The 27,211-nt window shown below is 40.0% G+C and overlaps 1 protein-coding gene across 7 annotated transcripts in view; it reads left to right on the top strand.

Annotated features, from left to right (window-relative positions):
• Positions 1 to 27,211, top strand: part of TBL1X (transducin beta like 1 X-linked) — a 203,517-nt gene that overhangs the window by 118,700 nt on the left and 57,606 nt on the right. The gene's annotated exons all lie outside the window — the stretch shown is intronic.

Genomic DNA, 27,211 nt, shown 5'->3' with positions numbered 1-27,211 from the left:
AAGGGTAAGCTCTTAATTAGGTAAGTCCTAATTCTAAAATTATACGAAGATCATTTAAAAAAAAAAAGTAACAAATACATTATCAGTTTTAAATAAAATAACCCAAGGCCAGAGCAGAAAAAGTCAAGGAAGCAAAGCTGCCCATGGTGACATTGGCCTGAAGATTGTGCTCTGAGGGATGAGAAAGGGGAACAGTAGAAGCAGTTGGGTCAGGGAGGTTGAGTGGAAGGGGAGGAAAGAATGGTCTGACAACCCCAGCTGGGAGGCTGGAGCCTAGGGATCCTCTGAGTTTCTCCACTCCATAGATGCTTGATGAGCTAGTGTGGCCAAAATCCAAAAATGAGGGGAAAATTGGTGTTTATCTGAGGTAGATTAAGCCTGTTGTTATTGCCTATTACCAGTTTTGTGGTAGGTGTAAATACAAATTTGCCAGCTGTTTTCCTTTTTTTTTTCCTCTCTTTTTTCCCTACAAACTAACCAACTTTCTTTCCTTTACATTAACCTTTCCATCAATGTCAGTGTTTTGAGAATTTACAAAATCTCCTTATATGGAATTTCCATTTCCTTCGCGGGCTTATTTCAGTCATTCCCCAAAGCTTTCATGGTGCCATGTGTCCCAGAGCTCTCTCTTCTTACTGTGGTCACGCGTCCTGTAATCAGTGTCAGCTCTCACCTTGCATACAGCGCTGTGAGTAAAGAGTATCTTAACTTTGCTGGAGGTTTTTTGAAGTCTAGCCTCTTTGCATATGTTCTTCTCTTGACTCTTAAGTCGGTTTTAGTTTAGGATTTCCCAGGAGAGTGAATATTAAGAACTCATTGCTAGGTAATGGTCTGCATCGTTACGTTATGTTTTGTGTTCCTAAAATTTTGACGGAAATATATTGGAGATGAATGAGATTGCATTTGTATTGATTTAAACTGTTGTTGCTATGCAGTGGAAGAATTGTGTGTGTCTCTGAAAGAGAGTGCAAAATAGGAGTGGCCTTGTTTTTACAGGGATGGAGCAAATAAAATTTCTGGTACTATGGCATGTTCATTACTGCTGGAGTTGATGTGTTGATGAAATCTTTTTAGGTATATGGTTTTTGCTGTGGCTTTGTCCCAGTTGCTCTAGTTGACTGCTAAACTCAGCCTAGGGCTTGTTTACATAATTTTAATTATGCTTTTCAGTAGATTTAGAGAGAGTTTACACAGCAGATTTTACTCATCAAGTGGTTTCTGGGTGTTCTAGAAACTTGCATCATTCTCTTTATCGTTGTTGTTTGTCTTGAGAAGCTACCAGAAGCTTGAAATGGGGGATTTAGCAAAAAACTTTGCGAAGACAGCAGATCTCAGTCTCTCTCCTATGAAGGTGTTACCTTGGAAGGCAGATGCTGAGCTGTTTACCACAGTCAGACGTGATCGCTCTGTTCTAAATTAAATCTACCCGTGATGGTTAGCATGGAGCTAATCAAATCACTTGCACCATTTGATCTGGTTCCGTCGCCTTTCATTATCAAAGCTCATTTAAAGTGCTTTAAACTAGAACTGAATTGATAAAACAGATAAATTCATGCATCTGTGATCACATTTTCCTACTGTTGTATTTTGTATTATCTTAACCTAAAGACTGGGCATAAAAAAACCTAAAACAAATGACAATTTATTGTATACTGTATCTTGTCATCTGAATAGGTCTATTAATTTAGACACTCTTAGTTTTGTTTTGAACAACACAGAATAGCTTTCCATTAGCATGTAGAGTTTTGAACTGATATAGCACATAAAAATTAACATTCTGCCCTTAGAAATTACCTCCTTTCCTTCTGGATCATAGGCAATATATAAAAAGTTATTTGGTCATTGCTTTAAAAGCACAGTGACTTTATTTCCTTAGTAATTTCAGTTTAACGGTTGAAAACAACAGTGATTTCCTTGTGGATGGTGTGTAATCTCACATAATTAATAGGCTTTTCAGTCCAGTATTGGAATAAAACCAGTTGATGTTACGCTCCCCCCATCCTCATTTGTATTATACCTGATTGGTACAGAAAATGTTAAGTAAACAGACCTGGGAGCAAAAAGGAACTGGGCTATCAGTAGAATTCTTATGAGCCTCTTGCTTTCTATGCATTTTATAAAAGCTGTAATTACTAGGCTTGGTTTGCTCATCAGCGGCATTTGATTGTCTATAATCCTCAAGTTTGAATTCTGCTGTTTGTGTCTGTGCCGTCTGCAATACCTTTGATCTGGCAACTAAGGAAATTAGCCCGTTGAAGACGAAATACCCACTGGGACTTGATTCCTGATTGGTTTTGCAAGCATTTTTAATGCTTTTTCATCTAATTAGTAAACCACTACTTAAATTAGGCCCACCAAGCTGAAATGGAGGTAAAAGGATGTGGTCAAGACTTTAAAAACAAGATGCGGTGACTTACTGTGTGCAGTGCAGATGTGACTGGATGACAGGGTGCATCTTTTTTCCAAGTCAGTTTAAACAACAACTTGAAATTACTTACCCCTTGGAACTGGCAGAACAACTGAAGCATTTCCAAATAGGTAAAGATTTGGGAGGGAGGAGCAATAGAAGAATGAGTTTCTGTGTGCTGTGCTTAATGGTGCACCATCTTTTGAAATATTCAAATTGAGTGTTGAACCTGCTGAAATAAACTGTTACTCCCCTCATGTTTAAAGGGTATTTGATTATGTTAAAGGCTAAAGTACACCTTCTAATTTGCCTGAAAATTCTGGAAAGTAACAGCATAGCTTGTAACTTGGATATCTTTCATACATGAGTATCTTCGCCAAATACTGAGAACTGGTGCTGTTGCAGTGGTAACAAGTGAGTGTTTACTGCATTTTGACTATTAGCTGGAGTCCATACTGATGAAAGACAGTTAGGTGTACGTTGCCCTCTCTGTGCAACAGTCGAATGGTTGAAGAAGTTTTGGTCAGATACAGCTGTTTGTATCTATGGCAACAACACTGCAAAAGGTTTTACTGGGGCATTGCCCTAAAGATCTGAGCTAATTTCACTTTGAGACATCATCTTATTAGCAGTGATGTGCAAGAAAAAAAAATTGGGCAGGTTGACTTTTTGTTTCCCAAAGTCATTTTTATTCCCATTGACTATGGGAATAGTATCACGAGAAGCAAAATAAAATCCCAAGTCCCTAATGCTATTTGTTCAAATGGCTTTGCAGGCCATACAGAAGGAAGTGCAAAACCTTGCCAGCGGGGCCACGGTGCCGTATTAAATCTGCCCGACTGCGGCTGAGCTTCCCACGGTGGAGTTCTCCCACTCCGTAAGTGGCCTGCAGCCTCTTGGGGTCACCCACTGGCGGCAGCTGGAACGCCCCAGGCTTTCTGCTTTCGGCCGTCACAAGTTCATAGGGGTTTCAGTAAAGAACAAATTGCGGGGCATAGGAATACAATTCTACAGTTGGACTCGATGATCTTAAAGTTTTTTTCCAACCTGAATGATTCTATGTACTATTAGCTCCAGCCCTTCTACTGCCTACATAACCTGGCACACCTGAGTTTGAATTTTTGTGTATTTTCTATGCTACAAGTATTTACAGATTTAACCATTCACTCTTTTAATGGTAGCAGTAAAAAGTGACTGATATCAAAACAAGGCAGATGACAGCGATCATCATCTTTCTTTCTTTCTTTCTTTCTTTTTTTTTTTAACGTCAGTTACCTAATTAATGCTACTTGGTATAGAGGAAGTCAGGTGTTGATTTCAGCAGATACTGTAAATGTTGCCAAGTTTAGTCAACTGTGTCTTGGAAATAGAAAACTGCAAAGTTTCAGCCACCCCAGTGTAAAGATAACCTTCGTTCTGAATACCCCAAACCCTGAGGGGAAATAGGGAAATTCTAAAAGCATAACAAAGAAACGATAAAAGACAAAAATAATCATGGGAGGTGGCATAAGAAAGAGCAAGCTGAGAAAGTGGAGAAATCCATTTTTTTGTGCACTTACATGTAGACCCCTGCATCCTTCCTCTTCTTCCTCGTAAACTGTGCCTCCCTTAGACCTGCAAGCAATGAGGTTCTGTAAGTACTGCAGGATCACTGTCATGCCCCTGCTTCGCTTGAGAGCCATAAAGTCTCATCCTTTACTTTAATAACTCCAGTGGGTTTAGTTGAGAGCTTTAACTGCAAGTTCTTTGGGAAAGAGGCTTTGCCTTTGCATCTCCTGTCAGAGGGACCTGCCATATTGTGCAGCAGTTAAAAAATAGCTGCTAATACCAATGATGAAAACAAGGGGAGCAAAAAAGGCAAGGATGTGTGTTTCAGCAGTTGCTGAAAAATGGGTTATGCTTTTAGCACTTCATTCTCTTCCACTAAGAAAGTGCTTCTGCTTTGACTCTGTTGCTTTTCTGGAAGGTGAACAGAGGGAATACGGAGATAAGCAATTGTAAAGGGAGTTTTTAGTTGTCTAAGTACATGCACAAATTAGATTTCCCCTCCCCTGCTTTTCTGGATATCTGCCAATTAATAATTTGAATTAACAGGAAGCTGGAAGATTGGGAGTGTAACGAAATTCAATCAACCTTGAATTCAAAGTCAGGGTTGGGTTTTTTTTTTTATTATTGTGATGATGATGTATCTTGAAGGGGATTTTTGAACTGAAGATATGTGGTGGTTTATATCCTTTGATAAGGTTTGCATTATCATCTTGTGTTTTGTTTTGTTTTTTCTGTAAATTTTCTGTCCAGCTAATTACCATAAAACACTGGTTAGGTGGATGAATCCTAAGTGAACTATTGTAAAGCACTTTGTAGTTGGCTGTAAGTAAAAAGATTAAGTTGTATTTCCCAAGGTTGTGGAGTTGGAATTGAGAATCAAATGTAATCTTTGAGAATCAGTCTTTGGCCTAAACTGCTTAGTTTCTCTCATTATTTTGAATTATAAAACATACTTCATTAGGACAATATGGAGCAAGCTTGAAATGCTTTCTCTTAATTTCAGTGTTCAAATGATGGTTTTATTCACCAGCATGTTGTGGTTCCAAATAAATGTAGTAATTTTCAGTACTACAGGGGTTTCTCTGGCACAAAAATGGCTTAGGGATTATACAAGACAAAACATAAGGCTTCATAGTAAAGGATTTTATCTCTGGATAATACTATTTTTCTCGATGGGTGCAGGTGGCTGCTACTAAATTTTGGGATATTTCCGAGTTTTTAAGGCAAGGGGGATTGTGTAGGATATGAAAACAAATATGTGTCTTTTTAACATGTGTTTTTAAGCTAATATAAACAAACTTTAACAATTTGTAATTAATTGCTGGATTTACCATGAACTCCATTTACCATCTGACTCACTTATAAGGGTGATCAGACTATGTTATTTAAGCTGATAGCTAAAGAGAGATTGTAAAACGCTAGTGAAATTGTTTCTAAAAAGGGATTTTTCTCTTTATTAAAGTAGGGAGAAATAATTCAGTGTGTGCATAGGTGTCTCAATATATTCACACAATTTTTTGCTGTAATTGTAAGGTACGAGTTACACCTGCATTGCTGCTTCTGCACCGCATTCACACTTGTGCAGAGACGTTTTCAGTGGCAGGACGGGTGCTGCAGTGGAGAGTGCCATGGCAGGAGTCTTTTCTGTGGCCAGATGATACCTCCATTTTGTCATGCGCCTACCAAAGCCACCTTACCTCTCGCCGAGGGAAGCTGAGAAAACACACCCTTTCAGGTGTAAATCAAGGTCACAAAACAAATCTGCGATGGAGCCAGACGTCAGAGCCAGACATCCTGGGTTTTATCCATTTGTTTTTATCAGTTGCTGCTGTTCATACTAAGGTAGCATCTCACGCATCACTCAGACTTACCAATTGTGGGGTGAGACCAGGGGCCCCGGGTTGCAAATCCCCTGCCGGTATGGACCGGAGGCTTGTCGCAGCACCTTGTCCTCGCTGCGGGGTGGGTGCAGCCGGGGGGGTCCCTGCCGGTGCTGCACACCGGGGTCCTTCCCTCCGGACTTCTGTCTAAAGCGCGGGAGAGCTCGGGAGGAAGAGCAAAACTCTGGAGCGAGAGTCGTGTCTCCTTCCAGGCTGCAGGTCGGGGTATGCCTAGAGCACATAGCTGGGGCACGTGCTTCATTCTGCCTTCAGCTCTGGTTTCCATAGCTAACCCAACCAAACAAAAATGAGGCTACGGTTCCAATAATAGTATATTGCCATCTTTACGGGCACAATTCAGCTATCCAAGAGCGGCATTTCTTCTTTAGTTTGTTCAGGGGCATTTGTTTTCCTTAGTTTTGAGGTCAGATTGATGTATGACTGTATTGAGTACCAGACTTGCTTTTAAAATGGTAGAGGATTTTGAACACGAGGAAGGAAAATGTCAATTCTCTGTGAAAGTATAGACCAAGGAGCTTAATACTGGAAGGTGTAATTGGAGCTTCTGATACCCAGAGCAGAGTTTTCCCTTGAGTCCCTAATGGAGAGAGAAAACAAAGTTTCTTGGTGAATTTTGCTATAACACTGTAATAAAATTATGAAGTTGTTACAAGTGAGAGAAAAAAGTCACATTGCATCTTCCCTGTTGTGTGTCCTGTGGCTTTATGCGCACTGTCACTTTTTTGTTACATTTGCAACTCCATAAAATGTTTCTCGTCTTCTATATATAAACCTATTTGAAGCCAAGATGCCATTCACCATCATCATCAACAACTTTTCTCTAAGTTGTTGTATGTTGATGTAGTGCCCATAAGTGGAGTGGAATATGAAAACCAGTCTAGCCAGTTTCTGGAATAGCTGCCATACAGAAGTTGTTATTTGCTGTCTTAGTTACAAGCCCAAGTCCGCAAGCTTTTTCTGTCATGTGTCAATACCCGTCGTTGATGTGTAGTTTGGTTTCAGTTATGGCCTGGAGCTACACAGTAATGAGCCAAAAAGGGCAGTTGAAGCACCAGGGACACTTTTCAAATTCTTTCCCCATAACTAATATTCTTGGGCAGATAAACAGTCATCTCTACTTTTGTACAACGGGCTCCACCTTCCCTCTGGTCTCCCAAACTACAGTTGCACTTTGCTATGCTTTAGGGTCTCAGTAGTGTTGAAGGAGCCTTCAGAGGCTGTGAGCATCTTGACCGCATCAAAATTGTTGGTTTATTGCATGGACTAACACCATTTATGTCCATTTACATGACTTGCTGTACAGGTGGTAAATTACCCATTTTGTTAAGCCGCAATTTGTATGAATAACCGTTTATCCTCAGAAAGGAATGTAATTTGTGGCATGGTGTCTGTTGGGTTTCCTAGAGGTAGTTGGTGGTTATGTTTCAATCATATAGTTTTAATAATGGTGAGGTAAAAATACTTGAATCTGGACCTTTTTTCTTACTAGTTCCAAGACTATGTGAAGACAGCCTCAAGGGAATCTTTTGGAAGAGTTTATTCAGCAACACTGAATATCAATAGTGTCTCCAATATAATTTCAGAAATGGCTAATATTGCTGAGTGCTCGCTGTCAAAATATGGAGCTGGGGTCAAAAGTACCAGTCGACTCCTGAATGCAAATGGCTTGTCACATTTCCCTTTGGAAGGCGCAGATAACTAAAATGAACTGAAACTGGAGACAGTATATTTTTTATGATACAAATTGAACTCCTGCCAATGACAAATGCCAAGGTACATTGTGAAAATAAAATGATGCAGTGCTAGCTAAAGTGCACGACATAACTATGAATAGATGTACCCATGTGCACGACACAGCTCCTACCTTTCTTTGCTTGGAGAGAACAGTTTCACTTGTAGCAAGGTCGCCAGAGTGGTTGTATCCTGTGAAGCTCATGTCATGCATGAAAGTACATAAAGACCATCTGGGAACTATAAAAATAGCCTGTCCTGACTAGATGATTTGTGTGGTGGCCAAGGACTGATATGCTCATTCAGGAAATGGCAAAACAATGTCAAGCTTGTTGGGAAGTAACCAGGCTCCTTTTCATCCTTGGGAATGGCTTGGTATCTCATGGAACAAAATCCACAAGGAGACTTTGGACCCCACGGTTTCTGAATGCCCTGGAGGAGTCCGTGTGAACTGAAGTGGTTCAGTGCAAGCAGTAGGAATGTAAAGATTCTTCTTGATGTTTTAAGATTTTAGGTTTGGTATTTCTGAAACAGATTGAGAGCAATAGTAGAACTTAACTCACATCTAAAGAATCTTTTTTTAAAGTTTTTAAACTCCTAAAAGCTTTTTTAAAAAGTTTTTAAATGAAGTTATATCAAATCTGTCATACAAATTACTACATTCTGCCACATGCCAGTCATGCCAGTCAGCTTTATGCAGCCTTCTTACAGATGGTTTATGTTACGATCTTGTGTGAAGATGGTTTATAAAGCAAGACGGGAATTTTTTAATTGACCTACAGGAGTGCAGGACATAGAACTTAAATCTAGGTAACATTGGCCAGACATATTTCTTCCCCACCCCCCCAAAGCCCAGTCTAGAAAGAATGATTCTAAACCAACAGAAGTAGCCATAAACAGTGAAACTCAATTGCAGCCTTTCCATGCAGGAGAAAAAATAGAAATATTAGTGACTGGTTTTCTGACAAGCATTTCTGTGTCACAGGTGACACAACAGCAGCTTTTGAGCACAATTTTAATGAGGTATCATACCTAAATGACTTCTGTTGGAGTCCTTAACCTGAACACTGTAACCTGTGACAAGTCTGTCTCCCGGTTTTTGTTGTTAATGGGTATGCTAGGTAACGCTACTGAGGTTCTCCAGCCATGTCAGGCAGTCCAGGCACTATTTTAGATGCTATCAAGAAGCCTAAGAGATGCTGTTAAGAGAATAGTGGTAAACCACCTCCCTGATCTGGTTTGTTTAATACTGAGCATCTAATTACCGCCATACATTTGTGACTTCAAAACTGCCATTTTCTACTGAAGAGAAAGTATTAGTGTGATGGACCTGGATGCTATTCTACTAAATAGTTTGTGAGTCCTCTAATGGCTTGTTCTGTCTCTTATTTATATTACCTACCAGAAGAGTGGTGCATACAGGTAAGAAAGTCCGATGTGCCACGTTAATTGAGTAAAAACTAACTACATCTGTGTTATCTTTCATGCTTATGGATGAACTTGGATTGAGATTGGAGATTCAACGAGTCCATGCCATTGTGTCCCCAGTGCACACAGTAGCAAATTTTGTCTGTAAACTGTTCCCTACCATTGCCACCCAAGTTGGTCTGCCAGTTAGCTTACCCCAGATTCAGCCAAAATTTAAGCTGATATATGGGAAATAGGAATACCTGGGGGATTTATACCTTAGAGAGAGTTTGATTTCTGAATTAACACAAAATTAGAGATGCACTCGCAGCTCTTTGGTCGTCTCCTGTGTGTTTTTTTTATATTATAATTGTAAAGAGGAGTGATACACTTCTTTCAAACGTGGAAGAACAACACGGGGGATATATACTCGGTACCATGGGGAATTTTTTTCCTATTTTTCCAGAGGTGCAAGAGTATTCAGTGTGCAAAACTGTTCTTTCTTCATGCATAGTTTGATCTTATATCTGAATGAAGACAAAATCTTCAGAATAGTGTATTCACATTTAATATTAGTAACATTTTAGATTCTGTCTTGGGAATATTTACTTAAAATATAGTTTTCTATTCTTCTGTTAGTAATGCCTTCTGAAAGTGGCACGAGCGACTATCCTGCTTATACCTAAAGAATATGGATGATTTCTTGAAATGACAAAGATGTCATTTTACATTAGAGGTATAGTTACAGGCACCAATTCCGCTAGCATTTATTCCACTTGCTGAATACAAGTCTTTTTTCATGTATGATCTTAGGGGGAGGGGGAAATTAAGGTTGTGGTTTTTTCCCTTTTTTTTTGAGCACCATTGAGTGATTCAGTGGGGGAATGTGGTGTGGATGTTTCATGAGTTGTGAAATCTTTGGAATACAGACTTGAGGCAGAAGCAGTTGTGCAACTTTCCTGTTTTATAGCCTCACCTGTAATCAAAGTAAATGGTGTTTCCTAAATGCCATTAGAGGCTGAAATTAAACAGCAGGAATTAAATAGGAAACCATTTCTTTGCTCTCGGAATGGAGCCTCACTTCAGCTGGCACTCTCGCCCATCACGGCTCTCACTAGGCTGCTTCCCGCAGCTTGGCAGCCTCCTCCTCCTTCACTGTGTGTCCGTCGTTGCCCTTTCATTGAAGCTGTTCTTCCATGCCCCCAGATACATGGATGTGGTCCTACCTACCCATCAGCTCTCTCACCATGCAGTTTGCCACCAGTGCCCTGAATTTAAGCCCAGCAGTTCAGACTCTGCTCAGACCTTGCCACGTGTGAAGTTCGTGATGCTGCTAATCTGGTTCAGCGGGCTGGTTCCAGAGAAAAGCTCAAGGAGTGGGTTCGCCTTTGCAGAAGAAGAGGTGACTGCTCCAGCAACGGGTGGCAGGAGAGGCCATATCAGTTAGTTGCCTTTGCAACTTGAACAGTCACCCATTGTAAGGCGACTTGATGAGGTGCTACGTCGCTATTTGTGTGTTACATGTTTCTATGTCCTTTGGATTAGTGATTGTAGACATCAAGTATAAACGGTTTACCCCTTCAGCTTCACCTCATGGGCATTCTAGCAACCTGGTTTTAAATGACTTTGCATGAGCACAAAATTTAAATAGAAGTGTCCTTATAAGCAAAAGGATCCTTATAAAAAATACAAATAAGTTGTGCATTCACTTCAGATAAACCAGTTGCCCCAATTTAAAAATAAAGCTTCTTCAAGGGAGTATTTAGTTAGAAAAGTGATTATAAGAGTTGATGTATTGCATCATGCTATTATTCTCTCACTGGTTAGCTCACATGAAGTAAAATCATTTTAAGGGTTTCATTTTATATTAATAGATATACGTTGCATCTTAGTGGCTCTGTCTTACGGAATATTTTACAAATTTAATAATATAAGGAACTGGACCATATTTAGTGATGAAGTAACAACACTGTGCATGCATTCACAGGGCTGTTTGATTCATTAGAACTATTTTTAAGTCAGTGGTTTATTTGTTACTTACTCTTACCTCCACACTGGCAGAAATTTATTTGACTTCTTGTCCCCAGGCTTCTCTTTCTTCCACCTCTCCTTGATTTTTATAGTCAAAAATATGCAACTCAGTTGAGAGATCAGTCATCTGGAGATGATCTAGCGCTTGAACCTTCACCCAGAGCATGTCAGCCACCCCCTGCGCTAATTAAGAGGTGCTTTGTGGAAGTTCACTGGTGAGGATGGATGCTGCTCTGCTGGTTGCTGCTGCTGTAATGGCAGACAGCATCAGTGGGAGCTGAAAGCTAGGTTAAAGCAGGACGGGAGGGGAGCGGGGGGGCAAGTGAACAGCTGACACACGGGTGAATGTTTCTGATCTTTTTATAATACGTTGTGTCAGAAGGATTACTCAAAGTCTCTTAAGAGCCATTCTTACACAGTAACATTATTGGCAGGTTATTTTATGGTATAACTTGAGGTGGAACTAGAAAGACTGTGGTTAGCTTTGCTTTTTGAGAAACAGTAGAAATTATTTTGTGCTTGTTACTAACAGTTGAAATGATCAGCGAGGTTAGAGAGGTGAATTTGCGGAACGTGTGCTTTAGATTTATGTTCGTCACAGATGCACTGTGGTCCTTCGCTTTGGAAGAGAATGGATGTGGTGACTTATGACCATAATGGTTAAACCATTGTTGACATCTAATGAGAGCCTGAGAAGCTCTGTGTAACACCAAAACCTACAGAGAAACGTATTAGTTAATGTTTTAAGAGCACTTTGAAAATACGGAGCAGTAAAAAGTCCTTAATGGTGACACTGTTAACTCCTGAGGTAGGATATCCATCTCTTTATGTGAGAATTGGCATTTGCGTGTGCGTAAAACTATGCTTTTCTTAGACTACTGTTATCATTATTGATTGTATAAAAACACCTCATATTGTGTTTTAATTTATTTTCCTGCTTTTTATATTGTAATCCCTCCAAAAGGAATGCGAATTTTATCACTAATAGTAACTGGTTTTCTTTGTCAGTGAGATGTGCCTAAATTATTACACCTAGCCCCCCCAAAAATCTAAGCTGCTTGATTCTGGGTGTATGATAAGTGCTGTATGGGTGTGCCTATGTCAGGTCTTAAAATAAGGAAGCTGAGAGTTTTAAGTTAAAAAAAGAAGAGACAAACTATTATCCTCTTACTGGTTAACTCACATAAAGTAAAACAATTTTAAGGGGTTCATTTAATATAAATAGATATCCATTGCATCTTAGTGACTACATGTCTTACAGAGTATTTTACAGTTTTTAGTAATTGTGGAAGACTTGCCTATAGGTCTGGATTTAAAGTACCAGCAGCTAAAAAGTAAAATTTCTTTACCAAGTATCTTCGGTAGTATTTTTTTTTCCTTTTCATAAAGAGAACAAAAAGCTATTACCATATTGGGTAACGGTGATGCATTAGTATGACATGTAGAATAGGTCAAACCTTTTCCTCTCTTTAAGCTTTCTTTCACAAGATATTTGACTGGAAGGAGGATCATCTGCATCAGTGTATTTGGTGGGGAAAAAATGTCTTTTGGACCTGGAGGGTTGTAAGCATTCTTAATCATCAGGTTCAATTTTAAAGCATCTATTAATAAAGGAGAAAAAGGAATCATCTTTTGCATCATTGTGAAAATCTTATGAGTAAATCTTTGCTTTCTTTGCAAACAGTAAGGTTTCGAATATCCCTTTTCTCAAGCTCCAGATCAGCTCTGTATAAGTTGCTAGTGAATAAAAATTTAAGTGATGGCTCTTCACTGATGCATTTTACTTGATCGCCTTTTGTGTAGTTTATAGTACCAAAATATTGCTCAGTGACAGCTGAAAAGACTTAAAAATGTACCTCCTCAAAACCCAGCGTTTTAAAAGTGGCATTGACAAGAAAAAGTTTTGTTGCTTTTCTGGCTTTGAATCTAGTCCCTGAGAATGAGCATGCAGTGAACAGTGTGTGTTTGTGTGCATTTCTGATGTTCGAAGGAGTTGACTAAATATTAGCAGTTTATTAAGAGCTAAAAATGTCTGCAATTTTCAAATTAAATTTGACCAAAGTAAAATACAGGTCCTTATAAGCAAACAGCTATGCTATTTAAGCCTGTTCTTAATTGAGAAAAAACAAACCGGAGAGGGAAGGAAAAATCTACTTTCTGTTGAAAAAAAATGACACTTTTAGACTTTTTTTTTTTTTTAATAATTCCCTAAACTAGCTAAGTCTCATAATTGAGTGCTTGGGGGAAAAATCCTTAACTTGTAAAAATAATGAAAGTAAAATGTTAATAAATACAACTACAAGGCATTTAAATCACACCATCTAAATGTGCAGGAATAAACTACTGATAAAAATTATTGTGAAGGACAGCAGAGAAATTTCAAAATCGGTGTTATATTTGGGCTTTAATTTTTCCTGAGATACTTGTTGGGAAGAAAGAGTGTTCTCTGCTATCTGGAAAGAGATGAGACACCTGAGACTCCCAACTCCATGGTCCATCAGCCTGTAGCCATGATGCCCTTCGCCTTTCCCAGTCCCTGTCCCATCCCTCACCCTTTCTTCTGCATCAGTCTGTGTCTGCTTTCCCTCGTGTAAAAAGACTCTGAGCTACGGTCACCTGAGTAGGAAGCAAAATTAATGCAAGGGAAATATTTTGATAATTCAGTTACAGGCCTCTAACAAATCTGTGCAGAGCGTATGCAAGTAGTATTTTCAGGAGGTTTTATTTTAGTCAAATTTGTGTGGATTTTCACTCTGACGGAAAAGGCACTTTGCAGTGAGAGCAACTGCTCTGCCAAATGCCAAGTCCCTGCTCCAAAGTGTGGAAGCACTAGAGATTCTCATTGAAACAGCTGGATAAATATCAGCAAAATTGGGTTTTCCCCACAATCACTCTGAAACAACTATTTTTGCTTATGCCTTCCAGAAAAAATTTCGCCTGAGGCAAACACTCACCATGGAGCTTTACAGTCCAAATAGTTAAAATGGAGTCAAATTGTAAGTGATAATATAAGCTTATAATGTGTCATACTTAAATATAGGTGTTGATGTCTACTCCTTGCATAATACTACAAAGACTTTTGAGTTTCTGTAGAAATAAGAAGAGACCAAAAATATCTTCCCTTAATAAGGAAATGTAAAACATATGTAAAAAATAGTGGTGAAGGTGAAAAAATTAACAAAAATTCATCTTTGAGTAAAGAATACACGAATGCTCATACTTACTATGCATATTTTTCATTGATGGTGAAAGAATTGAAGCATATGTGGTTCATGATTCAACTGCAAGATACCTGCAATAAGCCAGGGATCATTAAGAGGGGTTATTGATCTCTGTTTCTTTACCCCATCCTTCTGGCTTGTGAGTCCCACAGTCTTTGCTCCGCAGAGTTTTCATTTCAACAACCTGTAACCAAGTGTGAAGTGTGCTCTAGTGGGAGCTGGAAAATGCGAGTTTGAACCTGCTAGTTCTTAAAGTGAATACTTTAATCTTCAGTCTCTTAAATCTCTTATACCACTTCCACTGCCACCTTTCTCCCCCCCCCCCAAATAAAAATACTGAGTCAGTTCTCTACAGCCAAAGGTACAAACTGGAGCCTAGATTTGGAGGGGAAATTTGAAGCAATGAATCCCAGTCTCAGACAAGTGTCTAATCCACAGCTACAGGAAAACACATAAATCTTTGAAACAGGCACATAACTTTCCCCATTCCTAGTAGAGGGAATTTCATAGCTAACTAGCCTTGGAGAATTATGTTCCAGGAGCTGGATGACTAAAATACCCGCTTGGTTACAGTATCCTTGGAAGATCCAGTAGGCATGACAGTATGGGGTGTTACCCGATCTACCTTGCTACATGTCTTTTCCAAATAAAAATTCTTTTCCAAATAAAATTAGTAAAGAGGACAATGAGTGAAGCTGTTCCAATTTGGAAAAATTACTTCCTTTCAATTAACACCGATACTGGTGTTCATTTTAAAGCCATATGGAGGTTTTGTGTCTTTATAACACTAGTGTAATTTCTCTTTGTGTGAACTAGAAGAAACAAATAATCTGGGCTGTATGAGCAGGAGCGCAGCCAGTCGATCAAGGGAAGGGATTTTCCCCTCTATATGGCACCCGTCAGACCACATCTAGATACGGTGTCCAGTTTTGGGACCCGACGCGGGAAAGATGTGGACAAACTGGAGGGAGCTTGGGAGGACCCCAGGGTGGTGGGCTGGAGCACTTGCCCCATGAAGAGGGGCTGGGGGAGCTGGGACAGCCTGGAGAAGGGATGACTTCAGGGGTACCTAACAGCCCCCCCGCACCTACAGCACCCACAAGGGATCGCTGAGGAGACAGAGCTGGGCTCGTCCCAGCGGCGCAGGGCAGGAGGGTGAGAGACAAGAGGTACGAGTTGCAACAGGTTCAGGCTGGGTCCAAGGAGAAATTTTTTCCTACGTGTTGCCGTGGAGAGTGAGGCAGTGGAGCAGGTCGGTCTGGGAGTCTGTGCCGTCTCTGTCCCTGGAGGGTTCCAAGCTCTGCCTGGTCCAAGCCCTGAGCAGCCTGGTCTGACCCCAGAGCTGCCCTGCTTTGGGCAGGGGCTTGGACTAGAGACCTCCCGAGGTCCCTTCCAGCCTGTGACCCTCGAGCCTTTAGGCACCCAAAATCCTACTGATGTTCAGTGGCTTTTATAATATTTTTGTAGTAGCAAACATATGACTGACATCTACTTCAATGCTTCTAATCACCTCTAGCTTCCCTAGAGTGCTTCTTGGAGGGAAGGCCGAAAACTTAGAATCTTTTTATTCTCTGACAAAACAATTCTTGTCTAGGGATTAAAACCTTTAAAAGCTTCTCAGACCCTGTATGTATGGGTTTAAGGCTTCAGTTCTCTGTATCTTGATCTTTTAAAGCAGGGGAGTGCTTTTTTATTTAATCTGAGCTAACTAATAACTGTGTCATAATATATTAAAATCCTTCCTGATAAGTATTCCGCTGAAATTTTTTTATGAAAAACTTAGATTATGTCATGTCTGTCTCTGACTCCCCAAGGATTTTTGAGTTCATCTTAGTTTCTAGGCTGTTTAGCTTTTAAAAAAAGTAGGTTAAAAAGCTTTCCTCTTAGCGTTGCCTTTTAATCTATAGACTTTGCTATTTATATTAGGGCTGTGTAGGACTTAATGATGCTGCCACCAGAAATGTGATTCTTTATCTTTCTGTGTTGTACATTCTTCACCCATCTACAAATGAAAAAAAAAAAAAACCACCACAAAACAAAAAAACTGAGGACTGGCAAGTCACTCTTAAAACATTATCTGAATACACAAACCTTACAAAGTGCTGCTGCTTAACTCTCCTGCTATCCCTAGACTGGAGGAAACAGCAAAATACTATATTGAAATGTACCAAACATTGATAGAAGGTTGGGGGAGGAAAAAAACCTCTGTACATTTGGTACCTCCATACATGGTCAGTGATACGTTTGTAAAAATGGTCAGATGTCCTCCAGCTAAAGAGGAGAAGCACAAACTATTCCACTGGTCTTACCAGTAAGACAGAAAGCCAGGAAAACCTAAATGACAGAGAGACTGCCTCACCCCTGATGGCCAATTACAGCATGCAAAGGAAGGAGGATGGATGAAAAGACAGATAATATGTGGGATAGTGTTGTACAACTTGGATTATACTACTGCGTATGCTACGTGTGAATTTTTCTTTGCTATTTGCAGTCTGGATATAGAGCATACAAAGGAAGAGTTAAAAGAAATAAATTAAAAAACAGTATCTGAAGTTGATGCTTGAGGTGGTTTTCATAAGATGGAGATTTCTCAGTCTTTAATTCTTTGTATTGATTTTTATGGCAAGTTTCTCTGTGAAATATTTAGCAATGTGAATGCAGCAAAGTAACTTAGAAATGAGCTTTTACTCCAGTGGTTGTGTAGAAGTTTCTGCAGGCATCCTCTGAAAGCAAATTAAGTCTTTCTATCCTTCCTTCCCCCTCCACCTTCCAACAAGGAAAGTAGTATTATACCTTCCATAAAAATAGAGGCATTTAGTGACCCTTCTCTAGAGCTCAAACCAATATAAACCAGGAGTAAACTGAGTGAAGCTTGTGTTTAAACAAACAAACAAACAAAACCAACAGGTTTCCACTAAGAGCTAAATGTTGGAGGTAGAAATACACAGCATGGAAATACCTGAATTGGTGTGTTTATTTTTCTGTTGTTCCATCGTGCTATCCTATATAATCGTTGTCCTTACAGCATTTAACATTGACATTCTCTTAGGATTTTTCAAGAGAAAACATTAAGTATTTATAGCCATAGTTAATATCTTTATAAATAGTTTATAATAGGATCTGCTGTAATAAAAGTTTGAAATAGTTTCCATTATAATTCTTTGTTTTCACATAATCTAAAATTTACAAAATACTTGTTTTGGGGGATGAAATATTCCGTGTTGTGAGTCTGAAAAGTATTTTTTCCTTTTTAACTCTGAGTATAATCCTTTCGGCTATTTTGGAATTGTAGGCAAATGGGAAAAATACTTTTTCCCTTTGTACAATAATAATAATAATAAAAATAAAGAAAATCTTCAGCTACACTTTTAACAGTACTACAGGGAAAACAAGTTAAGGTTGAAATATGTGGTAAGATCTACTGCCTTTGCTTGCTCTGAGGGAAAAATTAAAAATAAAGTTATAAATGACGGAAAAATAACATCAAACTGTTCCCAGTAACATCTGCTAAGCTTATTAGCAGAAGCTAATAAAAACCCACCCCCTTAATGACGTCGCGGCACATTCCCTTTGCCTGAGGCCATCCAGACATGAACTGGCCGGGCTGCTGTGGCTCCTGGCTGGTCTGTAGACCGTCGCAGATCCTTAGCGCGGCTCTGGCGCGTGGGGCAGGCACCCGGCCCCAACTCGTGAGGGGTCGGGGATGTGCATGTCCTCCTCCCACGTGTGATGACCAACACTGGTGCTTCTCCTGACCACTGCTTCTAGGGCTCTGCAGCCTTGTGGGGCCAGTCTGCATGGCTAAAAAAATGGAGGTTTTTAGTCCAGGGCAGACTCCTGTTGTTTTACATCGTCTTACATGTAGAGCTTTGCTAAGTCCAAGGATCGGTTTTGCAACACGAGTCGTAGTTGTCATGAGACAGTAGTACCAGAACGGCTTTCACGTTTAGTCTTTCTCTAACTGCGCCTGTGTCAAGCCGTCCTAAAAGGTGCTAAAATAGGATGGAATCCAAACGTACATGGAATTGAAGCACAGGTTTTACTGAATATCTGGGCCTTGTGGGAGAGGAGGAGGAGTAACACAAACCTACAGGTATGTGGACCAACAGCCCTTCTGCGTGGCCTCACTGCCCCTCGCCCGGAGAGCATTTCCCGCGCCCTGCTGCTCTGGGCCAGAGGAACTAAACACAAGGTCGCAGGCGAGAAAGGATCTCGGGCCCCTTTTCGCGTACTGCAGGTCACCCCCCTGCTCTCACAGCGTTTATGCGACACGCCTGCCGTGCCCGTCCGTAACGTGTTGGGTGGTGGAGGTACCTGCCGCTGTAGCTGGCACTAATACCACTGCAACCAGTAAGGTGATAGCGGTGTGGTGATACCTCAGGGTGGTATAGGAAGTAGTTTATGTAAGGAACGCGGTAAAAGCCGCATGTGGATGTTTTATCCTTATCTCGCTCTTCAAAAATAAGGCGCATAAGCGATACACAAACTGATTCTGCAGCCTAGTTAAAAGTACTCAGATGTATTGGGAAAAATCATGATTTTGGCCCCTGCTACCGGAGTTGCACCAATTTAAACAGCAAAGTTGCAGGACAAAAATCAGAAATAACCAAAAAAGCCTTATTCAGATATTCCATCTTTTGGGCAAGGCCTTCAGGCTGTCTCTCACTTGTCCTTCCAGGCCCATCTCTCTTGCATTCCGTGCTATGGTGTTGCCTTATTTAAAACGGCCATCATGCCTGCTAACCCCTGCTGCCCCTGCAGCGGGTGGCTCAGGGCCCTGCGGAGGTTCTGGAAGCTCCTTTTCTGTCCCAGCCACATGGTGGCACCTCAAAGGCAAATGTTTTACCTACTGGACCTTGGCCTGTCTCATCCCAGTCGGGTGTCTGTCTACATCCATTCTTACAGGCAAGCTCGGGACTCAGATACCTCACGTTGAACTTTTAGTGGATCTTTACTGTGACGTGTCAGAGAAATTGTCGACAGCTGAAAAAGAAACTGTGCTTTATTCTGAATATTTGGGGGATGTTAATTCTAAAAGTTCAGCTGTGTTATTTTACTCATGTCTGCGGTCACAGAAAGAAAATGAAACGGGTACAACTAGTTCTGGTAGTAACTCATCCCACCATATTCCTTTCACCTCAGTACTCTGTCAATGTGAAGCACCAATGAAAAATGTAAATGCTAATGTTTGCTCCTTCTGTTTTTGTTGACATTTTAGTAAAAATCCAGGTAAATTAGGTGAAAAGTTAAATTTGAGATGGTATTAATAACCTGTTCCTCTTGCCAAAAATCAAGAAAAGCAAGTATCGATAGAGTAATTGTGCCATCTTTTTAAACTTGCAATCTTCCTTAACTTTTTGAGCGTGTAGCACTACTTGTAAGATTTAAAACACATTTCTTGTTGCATTCCATGCATACGTGGAAATGCACACGCACGCAGACAAGTAACTGCAAAGTCAGATGATCATGTGTTTTGGACTAATTGGTTTGAAATGAGTGGACACATGCTATTGTCCCCCAGTTTGTCCTAATTGCCATTTTGTGCTCATGTAAGGAAGAAAATTCTTGTTCTGTTTAGTGGCAGCATTCCCAATTGACTTCAGTTGTTCCAAGACTGATGAGGTATCTTAATTCTCAAACTAAATCCAATCATGTGGTTTGATTTCTCAAGCCTCTCTAATTCCTTCCTTTTTTTATTTTAAAACAATTAATTTCATTTGCAAGCTCTAGAACTACTGTCAACTTTTACTCTCCCATCAGTCTTATTTTTGGCTTCCCAGGCTTTCCATACAATATACTAGCGTAAACATTATTTTTGTTTATTAAAAAAAAGAAAAAGATTCATTGAAGTTGCCTCTTCTTAGAACTAAGCTATAAAAGAGGTATAACACAATTGCACTAATTAAGAAGAGCAGTTGGGTTTGTTTGCTTTTTTTTCCGCTTAGCAAAGTGCCAAAAAGGAAAGATCAATACAGGAAAACCCATTTTACTCTGCAGCAAAGGGAGTTGGAAAAGATCCACTTGAACTCTTAGAACTGAAATGCTGGAGGCTGATGTAATTAAGTAAACCAGCTGAGAACTGAAAAATAACCTGATAAAACTAAGAGATTATAAGTATGAAAGACCTGATGCACAGTTCTGCATCTTTTGATAGAGGAGGTAGAATTTGCTGGGAATTTTGTGATGAAAGGCTTGTCTTTTGTTGACAATTAGTTATTTTGCGCTGGAAATTGTTGATTAATTAAAAAATGTTTGAATAGCACTTAGAAATTGCTGGAATATCTCTAGTTGCCCTTTTTAAAAAAATAAATAGATGTGGGTTTGGTTCCAAATGGCTTTTCAGTTTGAAATGTAATCTATAATTTAAAGAAAAGTAGTATTCATGCGGAAATAAAACTTTCTGCAATGTTGTCCACCAAAGTCTTTAATTGGCCGAGTTATTTTTATTAATATTTTTGTAGTAGGTTTGATTTTTTTTTTTTAAATGTTTTGATGTTTTGCTGGATGATGTATTATTTTGTTAACATTTTTTCCAGGACAGGACAACCATTTTGATAATTTATTGCAGATTTTTAAAAGGATAAATACAGTAGGCCCAGTTATGCTTTAAAAAAAGAAAGATTCATCTGTTCAAAAGCATGTCTTTATGGGTATTGCATAGTAAACCGACCTTCTCCCTGATGAAAGTTTTTATTTTATTTAAATGAAAACCCCATTTTTGTCAGATTTGCCCATATAGCATTTGATTCATCAAGAGTGACATCTTCAAGACAGAATTGCAGGTTCATTGATCACTGCCACATGTCTATAGTTGTCGTTACTTCTACCTCCTCCTCCTTCAGTTGGCACCGGATTTTGAACGCTGATATGGTTGAGTTCAGTGATTAATTGTGTGAGAAACCCTAACATGTCAGGATCCAAGTTAGACCTTTTTTTATATCCTTGCCATTTTTCCTGACGATCTCGGATACAGTTGCAGTTGTTACTTCTTTTTGTCAGAACATGGCCTTACAGGCAGTGGTGAGAATGGGGATGATCTGGGGCTCCCTGGGTTTGTTTTGGTTTAGTGTGGCCTTTTAAAAACCAGCAGAAGGTCAATGTAAATACATAGACTTAAAACTAAAAACCAAAAGAAGAGCCAGCCTTAACATTTGGCAGTGCAGGTTTTCTGACAAGCCTATTGCTTTTTTTCTTTGAGGTCCCTGTCCTTACTGAGCTGCTATAAACGTCGGTGACAGATCTCTAAGTGAGACAGCACACACTGTACAGCGCAATAACCATTCTTGAAGGAGACTTCCGTGTTCTGCAGAATCTCAGCTTTTGTTTTCCCCAAACCAGCAAATTTTTTACTGGGCTTGTGAAGAAAACCTCAAAATATTAACAGTATAAGTGATGCAAAGACATTTGTGAGCATCTGTAAAGAGCCTAGGACGATAGCTCTGAGAGGTTTGAATTGCCTCATTTTTGTCATTAAATAGTTTGGATGACCTATGGTGATCATTTACAGAATGAGGATAGTTAACTATTTGCCTCCTCATTAGGAAAGGCCAGGGAGATACGGTGCAGTCTTACTGTGAGCACGTCTTGATTTGCTTTAAGTGCATGATCTCTAGAAGGGGTAACTATTTATGTTTTAGGTTTAGTTTTTTTAAAGCAAGGTGTCAAGTTCAAGCCTTACAAGGAGGAGTCTGGAAGTCACGCATGCACAAGCTGCATTTTGAACAGGGCTCGCTGTTATTTTGGTGTCTGGCATAGGTGGAGTTTGGAAAGAACCACGCTGCATGCTCCATACCTTGTAATCAGCAGGAATGCAATGGTCTCATTCCTTTGTCAGGATGCTTGTAAAGAAAAGACGGTTTACTCTTTAGCTTCATGAAATGGCAGGAGAGACTGTGAGGGGAGAGGGGGCCGAGTATGCTCTTTTCCTCTCCAGAAGTTCGGTTTTGGCATTTTGGGAAAGAAACGTACTGGAGTTCCTCCTCGAGAAGAGGCAGCTGCAATAAAAGCCAAGACTGAAGAATGCAATGGTGTGGGCCAAGCAGAGCTCGTTAGCCTTTGGGGAAGAGCTGCTGGCTGCTGACTCCGTTCTGGCTCGATGGTAAGACACAGCCTAGAAATACAGAAGCGTAGGGCTCATTGAAAGTTTCTGATGAAAGTATTTTTCAACAGAAAATACTGAGATTGTCTAAGTGACTCGTTTTGTGAGAAGTGGCTTCTGGCTTTGGGAAATGTTGTTTTTCATTAAACTACAGAGCATATGCAAAACAGTAACACATTGATTTGGCTATGCTGTCACGGTGCCTTCCTAGAGTCTATTTTAGTTCTCGTGTTCACATTCTCTTCTCCGAGCCGGGGAGACTGTAGTCGTCCTGAGAGACGCGCCTTGATGCGTGGAGCCATCTTGGATGAGAAAATGGGAGCACAAGTACATGAACTCTGGTTCCCATGCATCAGGGCATCAATTTGGCGACATTAAATATTTGAACTTTTGAGAGTGTTTTCATTTTTATGAAACCTCTCATTTTTGCCTTTTTTTTCCCCAAAGCAAATACACAATTCCTCTTCCCCCACCATCATTTTAATTGCAATGTTGTTGTCATTGAAACTTCGGTTGGGAAAAGACATTTCGGCCTAGCCTTGTCAAATAAGTAGGCAAATAGTGCAACCGCTCCAGGAGGTAAATGAAAATTTGTGGGTTTGGGGGTGATTTTTTTGGAGGGGAGGGTGTTTATTTAACAATAATGACCCCCCCAAAATCGTCCAAGAAGCTGACAACTGCTCAGCACTCGGTTAAAGCAGACTGGAGCTTGCAGATTTCTTCAGGGGGTAAGCTGAGGGGCAGACTGGCCATCAGATGAGTTTCTGTCGGCCGAGCTGGATGCAGAAATGGGAAGTGCCCGACTTCCTATTTAGGTTTCAGGTTTAGGTTTTAGTTTAGGTGTTTTCCCTAAATGTCTGGCCTGTTTCCGCCTTCCTGAGGGGAAGGTTGACTGGTAACTCCCAGTCCCTGTGGATGGCAATGCTACTTCAAGTAGCAAATGTAAACTCCTTTCCTGAAATAGCCTCGGCCGTCCCCTGCCCCGGGGTTAGCCTGGAGGGCAGGACACAGCCCCGGAGGACCCTGTGAGCATCGTTTACAAGAGAGGCAGAGGAGTCGTGTCTCTAGATGCTACTTCAAAGTTGAAAAAGTTATTTTCCCTTGATTCTTCAGCCAGATCTCCCTTATTTATGGCAACAGTGCTAAAATACGCCGGATGAAGGAAGAGCAATCCTTGAGTAAGGGGATGGGATGTAAATAAACTATTCTTAGTCGACCTGGCTAGTGCTGTGCTGAACCATAGCTATACACGAGGCTGCCTTCTCCAGAGCCACATGCACGGCCCATTAGCAAGATTCCCAGTGCTCCAGGAAGGTTTAATTTGAGAACAGTCGGTGCACGGAGCCAAATCAGGTCTGGTGGTGTACTCCAGGAATTAAGCTGCCCTGGTTGCCCAGAGCACAGGGCAGTGTGCTGCAGTGTTAGCTTCGCTGGAGCCAGCTCAACTCCAGCTGAATGACTTAGTTCAGCAAAAGCCAAGCAGCCCTAGAAGCACAATGGTAGCATATCTGAGCTAATAACCCCCCAGCTTTTTACCTCTGTATGGGAAGCATTTCTGCAAATCTATCCCAGCAGAACCGAGAGTTGAGTGTTCATTTAAAATAAGTGTTAAATTTAATTTTGCATTACCTTGACAACCCATCCACCGATGGGCTTTGAATGTTTGGGATCCATTATACTTTGGGAAGTCTTAGTGGGCTCCGCTCACATGTTTGGACATTCTCAAATATCTTCAGGATCACAACCCAAATTTTTAAGGCGAGGTTGAAGTAAATAGAACTTTCCATTATGTGTAATTGGGTGCAGGAAAAGGTGTTTCAAGTAAAGAAAGTTCAAACACGTGTTTGAATGCTTTTTGTAAATCCTCTTGACGTTGTGAAGAACTAAGGTGTTATTGCTAGGTTAAATGTGAAGTGTATCCAAAGGCACATCGGTATTGTTTATAAGCTATCATTTATTTCTTTAAAAAAACTATTAATCTAGGTAATACCAGTCGCCGGTAACAAAAGGAGACCATCAATTAGCAGAAATAAATCTATCACAATGATAACTAAAGGTTTCTGTGATTTTTCTACAGACTTTTGCATTTCTACATTAAAAAAAAATTGAATTGAGGGAAGCTAGTTGTTTGTTCCTTGTGAACCAGACTTGGAAATACACAAAAGACAAGTATGCTCCTCTCCTTCCCACCATGTCTTCTGTAGCCTCTTTTATTTGGGGTGTTTATCTGTGGAGAAGAAAGAAATCAAAAAGAGCGTTAATGAAATTGAGTATGGTCTTTCATAGCTCAGCCACATTTCTAATGAATAGATTTCTCTGGGTCAAAGCCAAGATCTGTGTATCGTTTTGGACGGGTAAAAGCTTTGCAGTTGTGTATCTGATTGCTGCAGTGGAATCTGTGGGAGTGAAGAAACCTTAAATGTATGAGTGGGGATCATCTGGTTATTTATGGCATGGTAACAATGTGTATAAAGATACGATCCGACACATATGTCAAAGTAATTCCTGTTGACTGACTTCAGGGAAAATGCATTGTAAATCCAACTACTCCGTGTGCTTGGGATTCTGATACAAAGGTAGCTGCTGTGGAGGATTTTCTGGGGCTGTCAGACTATTTTGCAGTCAGGCTGATTTTCTCTGGTTTTAATTCATTTTAGAAAAGTCGTATTTAGAAAAACAAACAAAAAACAACACTCCTCCTTTCCCTTCCCTTCCCATCTTTTTCCCAAAGCAACCCTCTGTGTGTGGGAAATACCATGTTAATGTCTTAAATTAGCAGGATGCATCCAGAAACAGCATTTGTAGTTTCTTGATTTTTTTTTTTTTTATAATAAAGTTCATTTTACCACAAAGTACGTCATTGCTGAAACTGAATTTTTGTAAGAGGTTTCATCTTTACCAACTTTCCTACCACCAAATTCTGAAACTGCTATTTTTAAAATGCTTTTAGAAGTGTTATGTCGCGTGTTCTTTTTAAACCCACAGCTATCAGAGTTTCTTGATTTATTGTTATCACGGCCATAGCAGTGATACAGATGTATTTTAAGTACTCAGACAGGGATGAAAATGGCCTTAACTGTTGCCATGAATGTCTGTCTTGTTCTTCATTGTATGGTAATGATTATGCAAAAAGGAGCACAAGGATTTATTAATTATTCAGAACCAAGTCTGTTTATCTGGCAGAAGCATGTACAAAGTTATACTGAAAGTGGTGCTTTCACTGCCCGCAGTCGCCGACCTTGGTAACTAAAGCCCTTACAGCTACCGGTGCTTCCAGTCTCCTGATCCTGTGGCAGAGAAATTTGAGCCCATTTTACAGATGAGGGATTGAGGAGAAAAGAGACTGAATGGCTTCCCTGGGCAATACGTGGCATGTGTGACAGGACTGGATGTTGGATACAGCTGATACTGTCCTCGGCCAGAAGCTTAGCAGAAAGTGATCATCCTTTCCAAAAGTAGATGAAATTTTCCTCACTGAGACTACACAATTTTAAGTATTTTGTTTCTTCTTGTTCTCTGTGAAGCACAAACTGTCATAATAAAGACTAGAATACTTGAGGAAGATGTCTCCCAAATTAGCAAGCTGTGGTTTCTTATGGAAAACCAGCATCCGAGCCATTGATGAAATATAGCAGCCCAGGAGAATAAAAGGCTTACCGGGGTTCGAAAGACCTCCATTTACATAAATATGCAGAGACATCTGTTACAGTCATGAGTGACCTGCTGGTTTAAATCATCAGCAGGGGAAACTTGTAGTCGATCAGCATTGCCTGCAGTAGCAGGTGCTACTTTGGGCAACAGGAATTACTGAAGAGGTTTTCGATGAACAAAGACCTTTCCGCTTGCCAAGAAGAGACATACGGGAAATTGAAACAAACGGCACACGCCTACGGTCTTTCATTTGTAATACGCGACAAGAGCGTAGTGTGTGCTTCTGCATCCAGATCTTTACGTGATTAGTTATAGGTATGGTGTGGCTGACAAAGTTGCAAAGTTTATGTCTGAGAAGTACTTACGGCTTTTAAAACCAAACTACTTAAGTCAGATTCCCAAACAGAAATGAATCATCAAGATTTAATGGAAAATGTTCAAATTTATCATCTAAAAACAACGGTTTTATTATCAGAGTATATGCCCAAAATAGTAATGTAAAACTGTCATCCTAAAGGTTACTATTACTTAAGTGAATAATTGAAGTTTAATTCTTGCTCACCATTAATCAGCAGAGACATTGTAACTTTATATAATGCCAGGATATTTGTATTCCTTGTTGGCACAAGGTATATGACGTTCTCTCTCTTTTTTTCCTCTCTCTCTCTCCCCCCCATCCCACCCCAGTAATAAAATGTGCAGGCTCATCTTAAATTTAGATTTGTTTCTATTTTATGGAAACTTAAATAAAGTTCACTGCGTAATATGGTTTTGTAAGGAGAGGATCTGTCTTTTCAGTGGATGAGCTACTGGACAGAAAACTAGATTACAAATTTGGGTCTGCAAAAAGGTTATGATTTGGTTTGTTATACGTGACTGTAATTGCCAGCAGTGCTGAAAAGAAAATACTCACACAGCAAAAAGGAGTGTCCGAAGAACCTGTAGTAAAGCCACAGAAGTAAAAGAGTTGACATTTGCAAAGGCTTCCAAGATTTAAAACGCTCCTTCTGAATCTCTCATGTGTGTTAAATACTGCTCTTTAATTGTAATAAAAGGTACAGTCCAGCTTGAGTACTTGATTCACAATATTTAATGGGTGCCTCACATTGCGACATAAGAGCTCTAATAACTATATGAGATCTTTAAACACCTTAACAATTGCCACCTCTATTTTGATAACAAATTTCATAATAAATCAAGATAAAACAAAACCTGT

This window comes from Harpia harpyja, chromosome 22, assembly GCF_026419915.1.
Source record: "Harpia harpyja isolate bHarHar1 chromosome 22, bHarHar1 primary haplotype, whole genome shotgun sequence".
NCBI classification, from domain to species: domain Eukaryota; kingdom Metazoa; phylum Chordata; class Aves; order Accipitriformes; family Accipitridae; genus Harpia; species Harpia harpyja.
The sequence above is the reverse complement of the archived record's forward strand: the minus strand, read 5'-3'. Positions and strand labels throughout refer to the sequence as shown.